This window comes from Delphinus delphis, chromosome 11 (genome assembly GCF_949987515.2).
Source record: "Delphinus delphis chromosome 11, mDelDel1.2, whole genome shotgun sequence".
Taxonomy (NCBI): domain Eukaryota; kingdom Metazoa; phylum Chordata; class Mammalia; order Artiodactyla; family Delphinidae; genus Delphinus; species Delphinus delphis.
The window spans coordinates 90718878-90734000 of NC_082693.1; the positions used below are offsets into that span (position 1 = coordinate 90718878).

The 15123-nt window shown below is 51.4% G+C and overlaps 1 pseudogene; it reads right to left on the reverse strand.

The window, feature by feature from the left end:
* Positions 1-780: 780 nt before the first annotated feature.
* LOC132434336 (apolipoprotein L3 pseudogene) lies at positions 781-4929 on the reverse strand (annotated as a pseudogene).
* Positions 4930-15123: the final 10194 nt, after the last annotated feature.

The window sequence follows — 15123 nt, forward strand, 5'->3', positions numbered from 1 at the left end:
CTACATGTATAACCGAAACACTTTGCTGTGCACTGGAAACCCACTCAACAGTATAAATCAACTATGCTTCATTAAAAAAACAAACAGGAAAAACAAAACAAAACAAAACAGGGCTTCCCTGGTGGCGCAGTGGTTGAGAGTCCACCTGCCAATGCAGGGGACACAGGTTCGTGCCCCGGTCTGGGAAGATCCCACATGCCATAGAGCGGCTAGGCCTGTGAGCCATGGCCGCTGAGCCTGCGCGTCCTGAGCCTGTGCTCCGCAACGGGAGAGGCCACAACAGTGAGAGGCCCGCTTACCGCAAAACAAACAAACAAAAAGAAATCACTGCCTAATTAAGATAAAGCTGCTGGAATCAAAGGTGAGTTGATACTGGAAAAGTAGGGCTAGAGACCACCAGAGACATCAAACCCTGGGGAGGGGTGAGAGAGGAGCCCCTGCTACTTCTCCTGGAGCCCAACGATACTAACTCCTGGGCTTTTTCCCATGTTCAACCCTTTCATATTCCTGGCCTCTTGTTGCTAGTTCCCCCTCCCTCTCCCTTTATTCTGCCCCCAGTGTCTTCTTTAGTCCAAAATAAGTGGCTTCTCTCCTCCCCGCACTCTCTAGGCCCCTCTCCTCCCTTCGTCCAGGCTCCATGCTCCTTCCTTCTCTCTCCCCAACCTGCCACCTGCATTTATCCCTCCCCTGCTGTGCTCAGCTACAGAAATGCCAAATTCCTAACACCTAGCTACATCTATGTTATCTCGTCCTCCTTTTCCCTCTAACAAGGTGCCTCCGTGCCTTGGCCCCGCAAGTGTCCCTGGTCCCTGCACAGCTCGGGGAGTGGCGGAGTCCAGCCCTACTGCAGACGCTCATAGATGCCGGTGAGCACCTCCAACTTCTTCTCCAGCTCCCGGGCCTGCTGCCTCAGCCTTTCAGCCGACTCTGTCTTTGCCCCCTCACGCAAGTGCTTCGCCTCTTTCACCAGGAAGGCCACTTCCATCAGAAGGGAGAGACCTGCAGTGCCCGCACCCACAATCCGGGCTCCTTTGGTCATTGCCAGAGCCCTGCCTTTGAAAGTAACCTCTTCCTGCTGGCTGCTTTGGACTGAGATTATTCCACTGCTGATGAAGACGTTTGCGTCCGCTGCTAAGCCAGGGTTGCTTTTGACCGTCTCCATGGCACGGATATTCATTCCAATGCGTTGCACAGCTTCTGTGAATTTCTTTGTTGTGCTAACAGTTCGGGGGCTGATCTTAAGTGCCTCCAGGAACGCCAGTTGACATCAGGCGACTAACTCCGGTTTTTGCTGACAACGTGCTGACGTGTTCCACAATGCTGGTGGACACACTGGTCACAGCAGCCGCTGCTCCCAGCCCTAACCCAGTGGCCGAGAGTGCCAGACTCGCCCCCGCTGTCATGGGTGCCAAAGCCAGGCCAAGTATGGTCAGGACACCAGACACAGCGCCAGTGGAGATGGCCGCAATGTTGGAGATGGTGCAGTCCCTGTGGACCTTGTCAACCTTGTCTGCGAACGCGTGGAGCTTTCCTATGAGCTCCTCTAGCTCTCATTTTACCAGAGGAAACCTGTTCAAAAACCCCTTCCTGTCCAGCTGGTCTTTTCGGAGCGTGACTTGGTACTCCACGGCCAAGTCTGTTTTTAGCTCACTCAGATATTGATGCAGTGCATCTGGGTCTTCCCTGTAACAATGAAGGTCAAGGGATGAGAAAGACAGTTTGCTTGTTCATAAACTAGGCTCAACAAGATCTAGTCTGTAAATCACAGAGATTTTGTTATAAATCAAATAGAAAAGAATTTCACAAATGTAAATTTTTCTCTTTCAACATTAAACACATATTTTTGTATCTTGTAGATGCTCCGTATACTTATTCAATCATGGAATAAATAAGCAAAAGTCATCGTAGGATACTTTTAACTTAACATAGGTATTTGAGGGAATTCCCTGGAGGTCCAGTGGTTAGGACTTTGCGCTCCCACTGCAGGGGGCACAGGTTCGACCCCTGGTTGGGGAAGTAGGATCCCACAAGCTACGTGGCACGGCCAAAAAAAAAAAATGGTATTGGATAAAGACGCCTCAGAGGCAGGTCAACAGAATCACTTCCAAAGAGGGGGCAGAGTGGGAACTCCACAGAGAAGCACAGAGACGTGGGATTGGAGCAGAAAAACCTTCATTCAGAGAACCTTAGTGTGTAGTGAGGAGTCAGCCTGCTCTTTGCCCTTGGCTACTGGGAAGTGGTCCCTGAGCCCCTAGAATATTCTGGCTGATAGGAGTGTCCTCATCTGCCTGGGCCTTTAGTCACTGGACAGGCTAACAGGGTGACATGTGATGGGGCCTCTGGGTCACGTGGTATCACATCTGACCTCTGGAGGAGCTGGACACTAGGGCATTAGTCTGACCTCCGGGAGGGCAGGAGACAACCGCTCAGCTGTGCGGGCAGCAAGTGACTGAGCCCAAATAAAACTCCATACGCTGAGGGTCCTGTTGAAAAAGGTTCACTCCTCGGTCAAGTTTCAGTCAGGCTCTTCTGAGCCCTCTTCTCCAATAGGCCTCAACCTCCGCCCTTGTGTACTGTCCTTGACGGCCTGTATTGCCCAGTCCCAGCAAAACTTCGTCCAAGTCAGTTTAGTGAGAAGCCTTCCCACTGTTTAGATCTTATCATGTTTGATATCTGATCAAACTCCTCATCTCCCACCTTTGATGCATACGTCCTTTACTTGCTTTTAGCAAGAATCCTGTCAGCAAATTTCAACAAGAACCCCCCTGCCCTCGATGTCTCCTCTCAGTGATTTTCCAACCCACGCCCCTCACTCTGATCATTGGCTACCAATCCCCACTCATCTTTGCTGTGTTCGGACGTGCGCCCATCTGTCTCCTCTGCTGCGATGGTCTTCACGCCTATCACGATAGTCCTGAAGAGACTCTCCCTTATCGTTTTAACAAGAGTCAGAATATATTTCTTTAAACAGGGTGAACGTCCCTGGCGGGCAGTGCTCCGTGTGCCCTGCCACACGCTGAATCCAGGACAGGGACACGGCCTGAGGACAATGGAAGCTTCCTGTGTGAAACCCGCCCAGACTCTGCCCTGTGGCTGATGGGAACCAGCATCCTTCCCTGTAATAAACCGTAACTGGGATCGTGACAGTTTTCAGGGAGTTCTGTGCCTCCTTCTAGAGAATTCTCACACCTGATGGTAGCTTTGGGGATCTCCCAAATTTGCCATTGGGGTCAAATGTAAGGACAGTCCTGGGGACTGTGCCCTCAGCCTCTGCAGACTGGCTAATTCTGCGTACTTAGAGGTTTTTTAAACCTAAAATCAGAGCTAGAAGGAACCTTAACGATCATTTTGCCTGGCATCTGCTGTCTTCCAAGCCTGATGCCCTTGGCCTTCCCAGCTGAAGGTCACTAGGTCCCTCTGCTGCCCCAGTTGACTGGGAAGCAGGTGATATGCTATTAACCCTCGTTCCCCTTGGACTCTCCAGCCCGCCTCACTGATTCCTGACCCATCGCCCAGCACCCCCGACCTCTCAGGGGTCACCAGCCTAACTCATACCTTAGCTGGTGACAACCACACATGCCTGCACACCAAGGCCATGTGCGACTTTATGGAACCTCTCAAAGATTCAAGAGACTTTAGGAAACATCCACATGAACTGCTAAGCCTGGAGAGACCTGCATTCGCACAAGCTGGTGGAGGAAGACTTTTCCTCTTTGGTGGGGACTTGTGAAGTCTCGTCAGAATCCCTCAGATGACACAAAATCGGCAGCCACTCATGGTGATGCTGGAGGTCTCACTAAGCCACACGGCCTTCCCACTGGTCAGGGCTACTCTATGTAGATTGGAAGAGGGTCCCAGATGGCAATGGAGAACCCCAGGTCCCAGGCAGGGTGTGGAGGACACAGTCACCCAGGGCCCTCTATGCTCAGCATGAGGGGATCGAGTCGGGAGGGAAGAAATGTCCCCTCTCCCACTCACAGGACCTCTGCTAGGGTCACAGCCCCTTCAGTTTTGTGTCCTAGGGACCTACTCGCCTCACTCTAGTCCTGGCTCTGCTGCCCAAGCCTTCCTACTAGTCCTCCAACCTGGACCCCTCTGTTCCATCCTGACCCCTGAGTCCGACCCTGGTCCAGGCCTCCCTGGACCTTTGGACGAGATGATTGCACTTGGTTCCCCGCCTCTGACCCTGCAGTTCACTCTAAGACCATCAGATTGAATTGCTATTCCCACTGGACACATGACAAATCTGAGACTCCAACTCTTAAGCTCAGAGTCCCAGAGCTGGGCAGGGGTAGAGCCAGGATCCAACCCAGCTCCATGCAATTCCACTCCAGCCTCTCTGCCTTACGGGCCAGCAGGATCCTGCAGTGTTGGTACACTCCCTAAGATGGAGATGAAAAGGGCTCCAGCCAGAATCCCCGGGAACACAAACTGATGGTGTCAGGATTTTCTGACTTGTCCTAAATAGAGTCCTGCTTGGGCCTCATCTACAGGAAGAAGACCCTTGACTCCTGTCTCTTCCCAACAGCTTTTGAGAGTTAACATTAGGAACCTGGGCCACAGTGGGAAAGCTCCGAATGCTAACCACTAAACCACCAGGAAATTCCCTGTAGACACTGTTTTTCAAAGCAGTTGTCTAAATAGTGGTGGCGCAGTGTTGGATGCTCAGGTTCCCTGAAATAGAATACGCTGCACCTCAATGGCCACCTTTATTCACGCAGGGAAAGGATTTTTCCATTTGGAGGTGAACGTGTTGGAGTCACAGGGTCCGGAGAAAAACGGAGAAAGCTATAGGAAGAGACAAACCAAAACCGGATAGAACCAGCTGGAACCAAAGTGGCAAGGTATCTGACCTCACCAGACCCTCAGTCTCATTCTAGGCTGATTTTACTATATTAGCTACTAGATGACACACCTACGGATGACCATGACCGGAAGATGCAGACCAAAAAAGAATCAAAAGGGCGTGACACCCCATTTCCAGGAGAGCCTGACCACTTCCAGCAGAGTCTGGAAAGCACCCGATAATGTTCTCACGTTTTGGTAGTGAAACAAACAAACATTCACATTAAATGGGAAAAAGTCTGTAATGACTATAAATAAGCTCAGGTCAGTACAGGGCAAGGTTACTGTCCAGATGAGTTACCAAACACCTGTGCGTGTTTCAGAAAGTTGGAGGTGATAGAATTGCTGATAAGAGACTGGCGACCAGTGTGTCTCTATGTGTGGGCTGGGACTTGATGTAAAATCGATCTCCCTCTATATCCACACAAAGAGGTATTATTCTTGTATCACAGAAGAAGAAAGTGAGACTCAGACAGGATAAGGGACCACCCAAGGCCCGCAAGCAGAAAGGTCAGAGGTTGAATCCAAGGCCAACCATCAAGACAATTCTTTGAAGTCTCCTTGTATTTAAAAAATTGTGATTTCTTCATTCTACTCTGTCGTATACTATGGGGCTTCTTTGCAACTAATTTCTGTAGTGTATACAGAAGTAGAAATATAATGTTGTATACACGAAACTTATAGAATGTTATAACCCGATGTTACCTCAATTAAAAACAAAGTTTCAGTGCTTCCCTGGTGGCGCAGTGGTTGAGAATCTGCCTGCCAATGCAGCGGACACAGGTTCGAGCCCTGTTCTGGGAAGATCCCACATGCCGCGGAACAACTAAGCCCGTGCGCCACCACTACTGAGCCTGCGCGTCTGGAGTCCATGCTCCGCAACAAGAGAGGCCGCGATAGTGAGAGGCTCGTGCACCGCGATGAAGAGTAGCTCCCTCTCGCCACAACTAGAGAAAGCCCTTGCACAGCAACGAAGACCCAACACAACCAAAAATAAATAAATTAATTAAAAAAAAAGGGTTTCCAAAAAAAAAACCAACCAAAAAGCTGTTAAAAAAAAAAAAAAACAAAGTTTCAGACCACACGTCATTGTGTAAAACTACCATGGGAGGGAGAGGATTCCTCCTGCTAATCACAGACACTCCAGGCTGGGCAGCGGAGGGCAATTCTCAGGTGGGGGAGGGGTGGGACCCCTGGCTCTGATCCTATGATCAATCCCCATCACCTCTCTCTTCTCCAGGCTGGCCCCAGGGGACCCAGCTCCCCACTGGCTCCACTGGACCCAAGCTGAACTGTTGATAAACAGGAGATCACCTGGTTCCGGAGGAGAGTTGAGCCTCAGGAATTCACCAGCCCAGGCCCCCCTCAAGGATCCCAGTCTGCTGGGATGGCGGCTCCTGGCTTCTAATCTGCTCTCCCCTCCCTTACCCTTCAGCTTGACTAATTTGCTCTCAGGGCAGCTCCAGGGAGGACGTGATTTGGTCCCTGAGCAATGCAGTGATGGGGGAGGAGCAATCCTGAGGAAACGAGACTCAAGAAAACGCAGTGCTCATGTGGGTGCGTCTTCCCCCTTCCCTAAGGGAGAAGGGAACCCAGGGCTTACATGGAGGGAACCCACAGCACTAAATCGTGCATTGATTGGATGGGGGTGGATGGGGGAACTAACTGAGCACCCGCGTCTCTGCAGGGGTATTGAGATCCATAGAGCCAGTACCTGCCTGAGGCAGTTACACCTGGCAAGCAGGTGCCCTGACAGAGCTGCAGGCAGTTGCGGGGGTGGGGGTGGGGGGGTGCGGAGGGGGTGAGAAGTCTGGGGGAGGGGAGGTTTCAACCTGAAACTAACAAATTCCAGGTAGAGGGGACAGCAACCACACTTAGGCAGGACCTGCTGTGTGGCAGGCGTTGGCCCACGCCACGAACACACATTACATTTGATCCTGAAAACAACATAGGGAAATATTATTCTCATTTTACAATTAAGGTCAGGTAAGGTGCTCCAGGTCACACAGGTGGGAGGTGGCAAAGGCCAGGCTGGGGCTCAGTTCAGGGTCCACTGAGCCTCACAGAGCAGCTGGGCTGGCAGCAGGGCGAGAGCTGAAGGCAACAGGCTCTGTGGTACCGCCTCAGGGTCTAGGAGCAGGGGCGTTGCTGGGACAAAGGGAGAGGCAAGGAGAAGCCTCCAGGGATGCTGGCAGACCTCCTCTCCCCACCTGGCCCGGCCTCCGGGATTCCCATCTGCTGCCCCCCCCCCACCCATGGGCTGTCCTGTCCTCACTTCTGAGTCACTTGCTGGATGGCGGTGCAGGACTAGGGGGTGAGAAAGTGAGCATCTTGGTCCTGGCTCCCTGGGGGGGGGGGGGGGGGGGGGCGGGGCCGGGAAGAAGCCTGTGGGGACAGACCCCTGGGTTTGGGGAGCTCCTCTTGGCCCCTCGTGGGGGCTCGAGGATGCTTATCCATCCCGTTCTTGGTTCTTGATTCCTCTGTTGGTTAACTCAGCCTGGGGACACCACCCTCAATTCTAGGTCACAAGTAGGAAGCTGCCAGAGAAGAGGCAGCTGACTACCTAAGTAGCAGGTTACTGTGCTCATGGTGGCAGCAGCTGGGGTCTCAGAGTCTTCCCTTCAGCTCGCCCGCCTGTGTCAGGCTGGAAGGAGGTGTCGCTTCACCCTTGGGAAAGAGAAAACAGACTATGGGCTTGATCGTGAGTGAGCAGTGGCTGCAGGGAACAGCGAGGGGCGAGTTCTCTGGTGGGTTCCCCTGGGATGGCCACCAGTGCCACAGTGGACTTAACCCAGAGAGGTTCTCTGTCTCCTGGGCTCTGCTGGCCGCTAGCTAAGGAAAGTTACTCATCTCCCGTCAGCTGCCTCCAAGCCCAGTCAGAGTCCTGCTCTCCTGTTGCGGCACAAGGAGGAGATAATCAGACGGGAGACAGCCATCTGCAAAGTTATAGAAGTGAAGCAATAAAACCAAATACAGAAAAAAAGCTAAGAAGGGAATACTCTAGAAATTACGTGAGGCTGGGAGCACTAGTGTTTACTAATGGGTAACAATTAATAACGATCCAGTGTCAGTGACGTGCAGGGGCTCCTGAAACTGTTCGGCCCTAGTGATGCAATGGTATTAGGAGAAGGTGGGGAGCGGTATAAGAAGAAGTATAAAAGTAAGTGAAATTATTATCTTTCCTGGAAGGAAGTAAATAAATAATATCAAACATGGAGTACCTAATGTTTATTAGCTATTGTGGTTGAAGACTCGCCACTTTGCATCAGGCACTATTCTAAGTGCCTGGTATTCATTCACTCACTTTTAGTTCTCACAATGACCCCGGAAGCAAGGAAACTGGAGCTCAGAGAGGTTAAGTAATTTACTCAAAGCACCCAGCTAGTGGCAGAGCCAGAATTCAAGTCCAGGTTCCTGTCTCCAGTGCACTCTCACACTATTCTCTCTCCCAATGGAAGAAGTTATTTGAACACATTGATTAACTGCCTAAAGAAAAAGCAAAAAACTTAAAGTGGTTTTCCCTGGGAAGGGCTGAGCAGAACCTACTGTGTGAATCGATTTGTTTTAAAGATATAAACTTATTATTTTGGATTGTTTTAACTCTAGGACAGCAGAAGTCCCTTTAGAGTAGTTGGTAACCCACCACCTTAAGGATGATGGAAGCAATTGGATCAAGTGCCAATAAGAAATGAGCCTGATGTGTCCTTATGTGACAACGGTCAGTATAGGAGACACGTTCGTGTTGATGAAACCAAGCTCTCTAAGAAAAGTAGGGATAAGAACAGGGGTTCAAGCAGAATATCAGAGTGAACTGTCACCTTAAACAGATACATTTTCCAGCAGCATCTTGCCCACCCACATAGGCACCCATGGGCTTCTGTCCACTCAAGGGAAGCAAGACTCCTTGCAGGGGAAGTGAATTCCATGGGCCGGCATACCTGCTACTCCAAAGGCAAGGATGCTCTCGAAGATGTTCGGAGCAGTGTTTAGAAGGGGCACCCACGTATAATAATAATAATAATAATAATAGATAATGATTACTATGATCATGCTTTTAGGCCAGGTTGAGTCTGTGAAAGGCCATGAGATCATAATAATATTCAAATGAGAAGAGTTTAGATAAAGTGTGTCCAAAGAGGGAGATATAAAGGTCAAAAAAGGTAGCTATGCTCCAAAGAGGTGAGTATAACGGGAAATATTTCACTGTTAATTGAATTTAATAAGAAGAGGAGTTTTAAAGTGTATGGGGATATTCCCTTCTGTTTATTTACATGACTATTTATAAAGGATTGAGGAAGAAAACAAAGAAACAGCCTCTGACATCCCAGGCTGGCCTGGTATCACAACAGGGCGATGCTATTCTCCGGTTGGATGTACAGACTCTCAGAGAACACCAACCTCAGACCACGGCGCCCTGAGAGCATGAGGAAATGGGACAGCGAACACCCATCACTGTGCTGCCCCCAACACAACACTCCCTCCCTTGGCTGGAAAGCATGACTGTCCTTCTTTACCGATTAGACCTTTCTCCTCACTCGTCTCCCCTCTCCATAGATGGATTTACTGGGACACCTTCAGTGTGAACTGGCCCCCATTCTCTGCAGCACCCGATCTACAGAGGCCCCATTTCCTTAGAGCCTTCCCCAAATGACCTGACCTAAGCCCCAATCCTAGAATCTTTCTTTCTAACGCCTTCTTTCTGCGATGCCCAGGGTTCTCCCTCAGGAAGAGTAACAAACAGCTTGTCCACTATGGGAGTGTGCCTGAGGCTGCAGGCACTGACAGTGTGGGTGGAGAGAATACACACAGGCAGGCCGCCAGGGGTAAGGTTGCCTAAAGCAGGTTCCTTTCGCTTTCCAAGCCGCCCTTGCTCTGCTCACTCCCCGCCTGGTCCCTTTCCCGCTCCTGTGCTTTGTTCTCAGACTTGATCTTAACAACACAGTGTTCCTGTGTCCTTGGATGCTTTCCTGCCCACCTGCTCTCCTGAAGTTCCACTTCCTCCAAAGCCATTCGCCTCCCCCCTCGACCCTTCTGCCTCTCGTCTCAGGGCCTGGACATCAGGTATGTGTTGCTGGGCCCCTCTGCGGCTAGGGGTGACCGTATGACCCAGTCCTGGCTAACAAGGCACAGAAGAACTCAGCAGAGGGGGGCCTGGAGGCTCCCTGCTGTAAGGAACAGGTGGGAGAGGAGAGCTGGCTCGTCCCCTGCCTCCTTCTCTGCCTCGAAGCTGCACGAGCCCGGGAGCCAGGGCAGCCAGTTGAAATCTTGAAACACAGGGACCAGGAGGCAAGGAGGGGGCGGAGGAGGGCTCGGGCAGAAAGGCTGGATCCTGGATGACTCCAAACACCTGTAAACGGGGCTGCGCCCTCGACCTCCTCCTTCGGTCCTTCTCTGCCGCTCCCGGCCTGGCCCTGACCCTCGTGTGCACCCCCAGCTGGGTGTGCATGCTGGACGGTGCTCCCTCCTGCTGGATTACTCTACGTGGCGTCCTCCTCCATTAGCCTCTGGTCGATAACTTCCCGGAATAGTTGTTGGTGGGAGAAGCCTGTCCCCCACCCAACTGCATAGCCAGACACGCCCTCCCCTCCCTGGGAGCCGACAGAGATTCTCACCAAGCACCCCCTGCATGTAGCCGCAGGGCATCCTGCTTGGTCAGGGAAAGGAGGGGTTAAGACAGGATCAAGTTCAGAGTCCTTAGCCCAGCCTCCAGGCCCTCCTACTGCTCTAGTTCCGGTCTTCTCACCACTTCCTGCTTCCCTGGGCCTGGTCCAGGTGCCTGGAGGACTCCCAGCTGCCTGGCCTCGGATTCCCCCCAGCCTCCGGGCGTTTGCTCGGGCTGTTCCTCCCCCTGCAATGCCTTTCCCCACCTGCTTCACCAGGTGAAATGTTACTGTTCTTGGAGGCCCAGCGCCAAAGCCTCCTGCCGCTTCTTCCTTCCCCCAATTCCTCCACCGGCTCCCCAGGAATGTTGTACTTTCCTGGTCGTGGTTCTATTTGTGTGGAGTTTCTTCAGCTCTGAGCACCCCTCAGGGGCCCTGTCTATTCTCTGCTGCACCTTCTGCTTCAGGGCCTCCAGGGTACCCTCTGCCTCCCGGGCACAGCCTGGCTAAAATACGAGGTGTGGGACCCGTTAGGGGGATATGAAACAACCAGCTTCTCGATGACACAGCACAACCCCTGTTTCACCTGCGGTCGAGTAATTCCATTTGTTTTCCTAGTCTACCTCCACGAAAAGCTCTTTCGGATAGGTAGTGCTGTCACATTTCTGAACGTTTCTGTTTACGGGCATCCCTTGCTTTCCAAAAGATCATCCTCGGCCAGTAAACTTTGATGAAAGGCCTACATCCGCATCTATGGCATCTTGGTTTGCTAAAGGTTTCGTAGAAACACTCTATGTTCAGGTAGCAGGAAACACCTGTATTTCCTCATGTCTCCTTACTCCAGCCATCATGATATATATATATATATATATATATATAAAATGGCTGGAGTAAGGAGACATGATATATATATATATTTTTAAATAAATATATTTATTTATTTTTGGCTGCACACGGGCTTTCTCTAGCTGCGGAGAGCAGGAGGCTACTCTTCATTGTGGTGCACGGGCTTCTCATTGCGGTGGCTTCTCTTGTTGTGGAGCACGGGCTCCAGGGCGCATGGGCTTCAGGAGTTGCAGCACACGGGCTCTAGAGCGCAGGCTCAGTAGTTGTGGCGCACGGGCTTAGTTGCTCCGCGGCATGTGGGATCTTCCCAGACCAGGGCTCGAACCCGTGTCCCCTGCATTGGCAGGCGGATTCTCAACCACTGCGCCACCAGGGAAGTCCCAAGGATGTTTTATTTTTAATGCTTAATTGGTATAAAATATACAAAACATAAAATTTACCATTTAAACATTTGTAAGTGTACCGTTCAATGGCATTAAGTGCGTTCACATTGTTGTGCAAACAGCATAACCATCCAAATCGCAGGACGTTTTACGTCTGGCAAAACTGCAACTCTGTACCCATTAAACTCTAACTCCCCTTCCCCCCTCCCACAGCCCCTGGCAACCAGCATTTTACTTTCTGTCTCTATGAATTTGACTTCTCTAGGTGCCTCATAGAAGCAGAATCATATGGTGCTTATCTTTTTGTGACTGACTTATTTCACTTCGCATGATGTCCTCAAATTTCATCATGTTATAGCACGTGTCCGAATGTCCTTTTTTAATGTCAGTACTATTCCATTGTAGGTATACACCACATTTTTCTTATCCTATCATACACTGATGGAAGCTCGGGTGGCTTCACCTTTGGGCTATTGTGAATAATGTTGCTATGAACAGGAATGTACCAATATGTCTTCTAGACTCTGCTTTCAATTAGTTTTGGTCTATAGCCGGAAGTGGAATGGCCGATCACGTGGTAATTCTACATTTAAGTTTCTGAGGCACCGTCATACTCATACTGTTTTCCACAGCGGCTAGATGCTGTTATTTTTAAGGCCATATTTTAGCACAACAGTGAGACCAGACCAGGATCTCCCTGGTTGCCTGACTGCCAGAAGGATAGAGGTTGGTGGTGCCGCGTGGCACATGCCCCAGGATGTCTGGTGGTGTGGCTCTCACAGCCCCGCCTCCATCACAGCCCCGCCTCCACGCTCACACGCCACTCCTCGCCCCTCCTGTTTTGGGATCTGCTGAACGTGAGGCTATTTCCTCTCTCCAGGTAAAGGTTGTCTGCAAAGTACTTAGTGTTGACACTTAGCAGAGTGCCTTTCAACTTCAAACGTCTAATCCAAATCAATTACTCAATTACCTGTATTAAATTAGGATCCAAACTCTGTTGTGAACTCTGAGAATGTGTCCAATTCTCTTAAACATTATACTGTCGGCTGAAAAAAAGGCACAACGTGAGACCTGTGAGTTAGGTTTCCTCCGGGGCGAAATGAGGACTGCAGCCCAGGAGACAGCGTTTCAGAGAGCTCTGAGAAACTGCTCCAAAGAGGCGGGGGTAAGGTCAGCATATATGTGATCTTGGTGAAGGGGGAGTCCATGCAATCGAGCACGTATTTTTTTTTTTTTTTTTTTTTGCGGTACGCGGGCCTCTCACTGTTGCGGCCTCTCCCGTTGCGGAGCACAGGCTCCGGACGCGCAGGCTCAGCGGCCATAGCTCACGGGCCCAGCCGCTCCGCGGCATGTGGGATCATCCCGGACCGGGGCACGAACCCGTGTCCCCTGCATCGGCAGGCCGACTCTCAACCACTGCGCCACCAGGGAAGCCCGGGTGGGCTTGATTGTATTGGTCCTCTTTATACTTAGTTCTAAACCTTCCAGAGGCTGACAGCTGTGAATTCCCTCAGGGCCCAATTTTCCCACCCGAGGAAAGACCAGTAGGATTGTCCAGTGGACGATGCTGGCGGCCTGGCAGCCAGTGGCCGAGACCAGTTCCCCTGAGGTCACCAGATGCTGTCTGCGTGGAGTGTGATCCCCTGTGCTCTGCGCCTGGTACCCGTCTCTGCCAGCCACTCGGAGGACCCAAAAGCCCCCATGGTCACATGCTGTAGCCATCCTGGGGGACTTCTCTTGTGATGTTGGGGGTCACACTGAGGCCGATTTTATAGTCACTAGATCTTCAGGGTCTCCACATGGGGTGGTCTCAGCTTATGACCCTGGAGTGAAGAGATGCTTAATCCTCACCTCGGTCTGAGTCTACAGCCCCTGTCTAACGGCTCTGCCATAGCCTGTCTTTATGGAGGTCACTCATGTTCGGCGAAGATTCTGCATTGAGGACATTTATGTCAACCTGGCTACAGCTCACGTGGATGTTTAATCCAGTTCTGCATCTCACAGTGGTTTTGTTTGGCTAAAGTCATGCTAGAGAAAGGGAAAAGAATCCGGAGGAAGGAAGTTTACAGAAAACAATGACAAAAAATAACATTAAGCAAGGAGCAGTGTTTGCAAGTGTCAAATGTCAAATGTCAACCTCGGTTTGAGTCTTTGGCCCTCCCCTGATTTGATGGAAGAAAGTTCCAGCCTCTCCCCTCCCCTCGGATTCCTTATCTGCAAAATCACATTATATACCTGGCATATGTTACGGGTGATTGTAAGACCAGACTTACAGTGTGTGTGGTCCTCCTGGGATAACACCCATCACTCCTCTGTCCCTCCCTCAAAAGCTGGGAGGAGCTGGCCACGATGCCCCAGGGACATTTCCTAGGACGAAGCAGCCCTGATAGGAGGCCCACTCCAGCCACTTCTGCTTGGGGCAAAGCAGAAAAGTCCACCAGCAGTCCAGCTGCACCACTTACAGGCTGTGGGACCTTTTCTTCTCCATTTCTTTCCCCGTAAAATGGAGCCAACACTTCTTAGAGCTAATGGGAGATTAAACAGGAGCTGTGTGGATGGTACCAGCACAGCACCTGACACACACACTCAGCCCTCCATCCACGGTGGCTCTTTGCTCAGGAACCAAACAGAAAACAGGACTGGCTTTCTGTTGTAGACTTTCCTGAGTTGCCAGGTCACTGGCCTTCCTGTAAAAGTCTTCCGTTTGGAGAGGAGAGATCTGTTGTCAAATGCAAATAAGCCAGGGGAGAAAAGAGCATCGTGCTCTCAGCCCTTCCCACAAACTTTACATCCATCCAAATGGCCTTGACCACCAAGGCTGGGCCTCCTCGTGTGGGTCACTAGGACCCAGAGGCACTGGTGCTGTTCCTGTCATCAGGGCCACGTCTAGAGACTTGATCGAAAGGAGCAGGGGGGTCGTGGCCAGAGTGGCTGAGGGGTGAACTTAGGCCCCTCTCTAGGGTACCATGGGAGCAGAGCAGGGCACAGTGGACTCTGCAGGGGAGGGTCCTGGAGGGCTTCTCAGAGGAGGTGATGCCAGATTTAGGCTTTGGAAGATGAGCATGATTTTTCAAGTTGGTAGGAGCAGGTGTCCCTGACGGAAGTTCCTGGGTGAGCAAATGCCTAGAACCCTTGTGGGCGTGGCACACAGCAGCAGCAATATACCCAGTATGCAGTGAGCATCTGGTACGTCCTGGCACCGTATCGAGTGCTGGAGGCGTGAAGGTAGATAAGGCAGGCAGACTGGCGAGCGTGGGCGGGTGCAGAGGGCAGAGGGAGCGTGGAAGAAGCCCATGGTGTGGGGGGAGTGATTTGCCAAGGGCCTCACAGTCTGTTGGTGGAAGGTCTTCCTTCAAGGAGCCCGAGGCAAGATGTGCTGAGCCCAGTAGGACCTGGAACGTCAGGGCTGGACTTGTTTCTCTATGGGGGTCAGCATCAGGGTGAGAATA